Source organism: Hordeum vulgare, chromosome 7H (genome assembly GCF_904849725.1).
Source record: "Hordeum vulgare subsp. vulgare chromosome 7H, MorexV3_pseudomolecules_assembly, whole genome shotgun sequence".
NCBI classification, from domain to species: Eukaryota; Viridiplantae; Streptophyta; class Magnoliopsida; order Poales; family Poaceae; genus Hordeum; species Hordeum vulgare.
In genome coordinates this window covers 310405461-310413920 of record NC_058524.1, presented here as the reverse complement: position 1 = coordinate 310413920, position 8460 = coordinate 310405461, and positions in this window count along the sequence as shown.

Sequence of the window (8460 nt, the reverse complement as noted above, 5' to 3'; positions counted from 1 at the left end):
GATTACCGTACCATTCACGAGTAGTACCTAGTCTTGTCGACCTGCGAGGTCCCATAGGAAGTTGATCCGAAGTTTCATGATCATCATCATTAACTTCCTCCTCAACTGGCGTCGCTTCGTTAGAGGTTTCCCCCTGCCCTGCGCCACCATCTAGAGGGATTAGAGGTTCGACAACGTCATCAAGTTCTATCTTCCTCCCACTCAATTCTTTCGAGAGAAACTCCTTCTCAAGAAAAGCTCCGCTCTTAGCCACAAACACTTTGCCCTCGGATTTGAGATAGAAGGTGTACCCAACTGTCTCCTTTGGGTAACCTATGAAGACACACTTTTCTTCTTTGGGTTCCACCTTTTCAGGCTGAAGCTTTTTGACATAAGCATCACACCCCAAACTTTAACAAACGACAACTTCGGTCTTTTGCCATACCACAGCTCGTATGGTGTCGTCTCAACGAATTTTGATGGTGCCCTATTTAAAGTGAATACAGATGTCTCTAATGCATAACCCGAAAACGATAATGGCAAATCGGTAAAAGACATCATAGATCGCACCATTTCTAAAAAATTATGATTACAATGATCGGACACACCATTACTCTGTGGTGTTCCAGGCGGTGTCAACGGTGAAACAATTCCACATTGTCTTAAGTGAGCACCAAACTCGAAACTCAGATATTCACCCCCACGATCAGAACGTAGGAACTTGATCTTCTTCTTACGATGATTTTCAACTTCCCTCTGAAATTGCTTGAACTTCTCAAACGTTTCAGACTTGTGCTTCATCAAGTAGATATATCCATACATACTCAAATCATCAGTGAAGGTGAGAAAATAGCATTTTAGATTTGGATCTTTTTCTTATTTCAAAATAGTGAAAAAGTCAAACAAGAGGTGTTAAGCTTTTTATCATTCTGGCATCGAGCTATTTTGCCGCAGGACCTCCCCTACAGTATCGTCACCGCAGTAGAGTTTAACCACCAAATTCGGGATGGATTGGTGTGGTTCCTCTATGCCTAGGACACCAGAATACCGAACCATAAACGAGGAAAGGCATGAGATAAATATTGGCTAGTAATTATTTAGCCCCAATTCTTGACTGAAAGGGACACCAAAGGCCTCTGCCCTCCCTCTCTATCTATCCAAGAGATGGAAGGGCAGGGATTTTTTTTTGGTTTTTTCATCTTTTCATCAAAGAGTTGAACAACGAAGATAGATGGTAAGTGCCTGATCGATTTGATCAGGCTGTGTATCCGCCGCGTGCCTCCACACTCATTGGACCGCATACATCGGTATGTATGATTTCCAACAATTCACTTGCACGCTCCATTGTTCCGGAGAACGGAGTCTTAGTCATCTTGCCCATGAGGCATGGTTCGCACGTGTCATGTGATTCAAAATCAAGTGACTCCAAAAGCCGATCGGAATAGAGTTTCTTCATGCGCTTTACACCAATATGACCTAAGCGGCAGTGCCACAAAAACATGGCGCTATCATTGTTAACTCTGCATCTTTTGGTCTCAATGTTATGTATATGTGTATCATCGCTATCAAGATTCATATGAACAATCATCTCACATTGGGTGCATGACCATAAAAGATACTACTCATAGAAATAGAACAACCATTATTCTCTGACTTAAACGAGTAACCATCTCGCAATAAATAAGATCCAGATATAATTTTCATACATAACGCAGGCACTAAATAACAATTATTTAAGTTCATAACTAATCCTGATGGTAACTGAGGTGAGACTGTGCCGATGGCGATTGCATCAACCTTGGAACCATTTCCCACGCGCGTCGTCACTTCATCCTTCGCCAGCCTTCGTTTATTCCGCAGTTCCTTCTTCGAGTTGCAAATATGAGAAACAGAACCGGTATCACATACCCAGGCACTACTACGAGAGTTGGTTAAGTACACATCAATAACATGTATATCAAATATACCTAATTTTTACTTGGCCGCCTTCTTATCAGCCAAATACTTGGGGTAGGTGCGCTTCTAGTGACCCATTCCCTTGCAATAATAACACCATGTTTCAGGATTAGGTCCAGCCTTGGGTTTCTTCGCTGGATTGGCAATAGGCTTGCCACTCTTCTTGGAGTTACCCTTTTGCCTTTGTCGTTTCTCTTGAAACCATTGGTCTTATTGACCATGAACACTTGATGCTCTTTCCGTAGTTCTGACTCTACGACTTTCAGCATCGCGAATAACTCTCCGGGTGACTTGTTCATCCCTTGCATGTTATAATTCAATACAAAGCTCTTATAGCTAGGAGGTAGTGACTGAAGAATACTGTCAGTGATAGCCTCTTGCGGGAGTTCAATTCCCAGCTCAGCTAGAAGGTTTGAGTACCGAGACAGTTTGATCACATGTTCACTGACAGACGAATTCTCCTCCATCTTGCAAGCATAGAATTTATCGGCGGTCTCATACCTCTCGATCCGAGCGTTCTTCTGAAAGATAAACTTCAACTCCTAGAACATCTCATATGCTCCATGACGCAGAAAGCAATGTTGAATCCTGGTTCCAAGCCATACAAGACTGCAGTTTGAACTACTGAGTAGTCCTCCTTATGTGTCAACCAGGCGTTCAAAACATCTTGGCTAGATGTAGTAGGTGCTTCATCTCCTAGTGCAGCATTAAGGACATAATCCTTCTTCCCAGCTTGCAGGAGCAGCTTTTAGATTACGAGCCCAGTCTACAAATTTGCTTCCATCATATTTCAACTTAGCTTTCTCTAGGAACGTATTAAAATTCAGGGTTGCTACTGCGTGAGCCATTGATCTTCAACACAAATATTGCAAAGTGGACTTAGACTATGTTAAAGATAATTATAGTTTAACTAATCAAATTACTGATAAACTCAAGTACATCTCTCTAGTCATTTGAGTGGTACATGATCCAAATCCACTAACTCAAGTCTGATCATCACGTGAGTTTATAATAGTTTCAGTGGTAAGCATCTCTATGCTAATCATATAAACTATACGATTCATGCTCGACATTTCGGTCTCATGTGTTCCGAGGCCATGCCTGCACATGCTAGGCTCGTCAAGTTTAACCCGAGTGTTCCACGTGTGCAATTATTTTGCACCCGTTGTATGTGAACGTTGAGTCTATCACACCCGATCATCGCGTGGTGTCTCGAAAGGATGAACTGGCGCAACGGTGCACAGTCGGGGAGAACAAAATTTCATCTTGAAATTTTAGTGAGAGATCACCTTATAATATTGCCGTCGTGCTAAGCAAAATAAGGTGCATAAAGGGATTAACATCACATGCAATTTATAAGTGACATGATACGGCCATCATCTTGTGCTTCTTGATCTCCATCGCCAAAGCATCGGCATGATCTTCTTGTCATCGGCGCCACACCATGATATCCATCATCATGATCTCCATCATCGTGCCGCCATCGAGGTTGTCATGCTATCTATGCTATTACTACTAAAGGTACGACCTAGCAATATAGTACACGCATGTGCACACACAAACGTTATTTTAAAGACAACCCTGTGGCTCCTGCCGGTTGTCGTAGCATCAACGTGCAAGTCGGTATTAACTATTACAACATGATCATCTCATACATACAATATATCACATCACGTCATTGGCCATATCATATCACAAGCATACCCTACAAAAACAAGTTAGACGTCCTCTAATTTGTTGTTGCATGTTTTACGTGGCTGCTATGGGTATCTAGTATGATCGCATCTTACTTACACAAAAACCACAACGGAGATGTGCAAATTGATATTTAACCTCTCTCCAAGGACCACCTCGGTGAAAATCAATTCAACTAAATTTGAAGAAACAGGAACCCGCCAGTCATCTTTATGCAACAAGTTGCATGTTAGTCGATGAAACCAGTCTCTCGTAAGCATACGAGTAATGATCGTCCGGGCAGCTTCAATCCAACAATACCGCAGAATCAATAGAAGACTAAGGAGGGCAGAAAATCAAACATCAACACCCACAAAACCTTTTGTGTTCTACTCGAGATAACAACTACGCATGAACCTAGCTCATGATGCCACTGTAGGGGAACGTTGCATGGGAAACAAAAAAATTCCTACGCACACGAAGACCTATCATGGTGATGTCTATCTGCGAGAGGAGGTTAGATCTACGTACCCTTGTAGATCTCTAAGCGGGAAGCATTAAGAAACGCGGTTGATGTAGTGGTACAACTTCGTGATTCAAACCACCGTCCTCCCATGATCCGTTCCGATCTAGCGCCAAACGGACGGCACCTCCGCGTTCAACACACGTACAACTCGAATACGATCTTGGCCTTCTTGATCCAGCAAGAGAGACGGAGAAGTATATGAGTTCTCCGGCAGCGTGACGGTGCTCCCGTGGTGGTGATGATATACTCCTGCAGGGCTCCGCTCGAGCTCCGCAGAAATCCGATCTAGAGGTAAAACTACGTGGTATAGGTTTGAGTTGCGCGTGGCAAAGTTGTGTCTCAAAAACCCGAAAACCACCAGTATATATAGGAGGAGGGGAGGCGCTAGCCTTGGGGCTCAGGACCCCAAGGGTTAGCCGGCCGAAGGGAGAGGAGGACTCCTTCTCCAATTCTGTTTGGGGAAGGAGGAGTCCTCCTCTTCCTTCCAACTTCCCTCTTCCCTTTTTTTCTTTGCTTTGGTTTTTTAACTTGTGGCGCCATATCCCTCTTGGGATGGCTCCACCAGCCCACTAAGGGCTGGTGCACCACTCTAGGGTTACTCGGCTCACTCCCAGATGGGTGGGCCCCTCCTCGTAAACACCCGGAACCCATTCGTCACTCCCGGTACACTGTCGGAATTGCCCGAAACCTTCTGGTGACCAAATGAAACCATCCTGTATATCAATATTCATTTCTGGACAATTCCGGAAACCCTCATGATGTTTGTGATCTCATCCGGGGCTCCGAACAATATTCGGTAACCACACATATAACTCAACTATACTAAAATATCATCGAACCTTTGGTGTGGAGATCCTGCGGGTTCGAGAACTATGTAGACATTAGCCAAGACACTCCTCGGTCAATATCCAATAGCAGGACCTGGATGCCCATATTGGATCCTACATATTCTCCGATGATATTATCGGTTGAACCTCAGTGCCAAGGATTCATATAATCCCGTATGTCATTCCCTTTGTCCTTCGGTATGTTACTTGCCCGAGATTCGATCGTCGGTATCCGTATACCTATTTCAATCTCATTACCGGCAAGTCTCTTTAGTCGTTACATAACACAAGATCCCGTGACTTATACTTAGTCACATTGCTTGCAAGGCTTGTTTCTGATGTTGTATTACCGAGTGGGCCCCGAGATACCTCTCCGTCACACGGAGTGACAAATCCCAGTCTTGATCATTACTAACTCAACGGACACCTTCAGAGATACCTCTAGAGCACCTTTATAGTCACCGAGTTACGTTGTGATATTTGATACACACAAGGTATTCCTCCGGTGCTAGTGAGTTATATGATCTCATCGTCATAGGAATAAATACTTGACACGCAAAAAACAATAGCAACTAAATGACATGATCACATGCTACGTTCATAGTTTGGTTACTAGTCCATCACATGATTCTCCTAATGATGTGATCCAGTTATCAAGTGACAACACTTGCATATAGTCAGAAAACCTTGACTATCCTTGATCAACTGGCTAGCCAACTAGAGGCTTGCTAGGGACATGTATCTATGTTTTTTATTCAATACAATTATAGCTTGGATAATAAATGATTATCTTGAAACAGGAAATATAATAATATCTATTTTATCATTGCTTCTAGGGCATATTTCCAACATACTCCTACACATCCTCCATAGACACCTTTACCGAATCAGGTTCATCATTTAACTTTTGTCTCGAGAACACATTCATGCACTTCAGTTGATCAACCAGATGAACCAGGCTTGACACAACTCTAAGCATAGCAAGGATAGCGAAATAAGGCACATCATGGCTCAAGAATCTACCATGCATGCTAGGTAGCTTGGTTTAGCTATTTACTATGAGAATGACATGTCATGCAGAGGAATGGGTTCAACTACAGAAACAAGTACCATTTGAAACGTTGTGTCCTAATGCAATAAATGAGAGCAGGAGCGAGAACATGGTATTGTATCAGAATGTTCAAAAGGGTTGCTTGTCTTCATGATCAAATGTGGGAAGCTCTTGTTTGTTCTGACACTCTTAAGTATCGTGCGGAGCAGAGCCTATAGCAATACAAACAATATAACAATTAATAAACGGCCAGTGCAACAATATGATGCATGATCATGACATGACAGAAATATGTTGGATGAGCTAATGTATCTATCAACAGATTGGTTGAAGTTGGTTTGAATCAAAGATTCAAATTGCACTTCAAATAACGTATTTTTAAATACCATTTAATTGATTTGACATAATGAGCATCTATAACTTGTTCTAACATGCATGATAATATAACCAATGGATTCCTTGGATTTTTTAATAATTTTTCATATATAATTTAATTCAATATTACAGATTATTTTCTATGAATTTCCAAAGTTTTAAACAAATTCTGGAATTTCCTAAATTATTTCTAATTAGGAAATTGGATTAATGCGTCAGTGTGGCGTTAGCTTGACTTCAGGAGGTCACATGGCCGTTGCCAGGTCAAACCTGACCAGTGGGGTCCACTTCTCAATGATCCTAGGCTAAACAAAGTTAAATATAACTCTTAATATGAATTAGCAAGGCTCGACCCACTAGCCAATGACCTATTAGGTTAACTAATTAGATTAGTTAAATTAGTGACTAACTAAAGTTTAACTAGAGCCTGACACAAGTTGTGAATGAGCCTGCCATACATTCAGGGGTCAAACCATGGTTAAACAGGGGTTGGCTCGCCGGCGTTGAGCCGCCGGTGACCACAAACATGGAAGAATGGCTTGGAAAACTCCTACCATTATCCGTAGACAGGGGTTGTTTTCACATGCAGACATGGAAGGCCATGGCGAGCACAGGGGAGAGGAGAGCGAAGGGGGAGAAGGGCGAGGAGGGGGCGATCCGAATGGCTTCCATTGTCGGGGCCCCGATCCTGAATCATAAGAACCCAGCCTGTAACACGTCACATCACTTTGCGGCCTCACGCACGGTAAACTCCACGGCTGCCACCTCACCTTGGCCGGGACCGTTTGCGTCTTTTGGCTCACGTATATGAATGTGTCGCTAGCATTCAAATGACAAGAACCCGGGTCGACATGGCTAGTTATAAACCCAAGTGGTACATCCGTACAGGGATAGGCATAGATAACCCAGCAAACAAGGTGTCTGTCATCAGCGTGTGTAGACGAGTCGTAGCAAGATACAAGGTCTGCATTACACCGCGTGACATTTCCCCGAAGGGACAGACACAACAACAAAGGAGGATACATGTCGGTCAATCAATGTGTCCGGAGCAGTAGCAAGCTACCAAGGCTCGGTGGAAGCACAAAGAGGCATTTCCCCGTAAAGACTACTACTAAAGGCACACAACTAGGTGTCGAATCCCATACATATAATGCATTTCATAAAATACACACATTATGCACTATACGCGTAGATACAACATGGCATCACAACATAACTCTATGACTCAAGATTTTTATTAAAGACTCATAGAATCAACATAGTACGATATTACACACAAGGGTCTCGTGACCCGTCACTCAAGTCATACAAACATCAAGTGGATGCACAACATGTCTGATTACAGACATCTACTAAAAGTGGATGGAAGAGCGTGAAAAGCTACTACGACCCTACCAAAGGAGCTAGACCTCTGTCTGGGATTCCCAAGCTATTCCGGTCAACATCGAACACATCGCATAGAACCTTTTAATGAGTCTCAATCTTCTCTGCAAAAACATAAATAAAGCAACAGTGAGTACAAAGGTACTCAGCAAGACTTACATCAGAACTATCTACATATGCATCATGTTTCAATGAAAGGATTGTGGGGTTTGATTTCAGCAAGCCAGCTTTGACTCTTGGCTAACCTGTATTACGACTACAAGTTCTTTCTTTGAGGTGGGGTAGCGCACACGAGTCCACATATTCACCAATTCAATACACCACTATGGACCCACTCTCGTCTCCCTACGAGAAGGCCTTCCATAGCACTCACACTTATCTTGCATGTTTTAGAGTATCCATTTAAGTTGTCTATGTACCACGTAATGTTTCCAAGTAGTCCATATCTGAGGACACGACTATTCGAACAGATTAAATCACCCTACAGTGGTATACTTCTTCACACATGCTCCCACCACTTATCACCATGTGCGCGTCATGCATCTCGGCAACCTTCAAGCGGAAGTACTGGCATGGGTGTCGGCCATGACCGTCAACCACACAAGACCCTAGTCCAGGTTTATCGCCTATTTGAGACTGAATCCGCAAGGAAGTCCGGTCGAGGTTTCCCCTACGACCCCAAACGATGT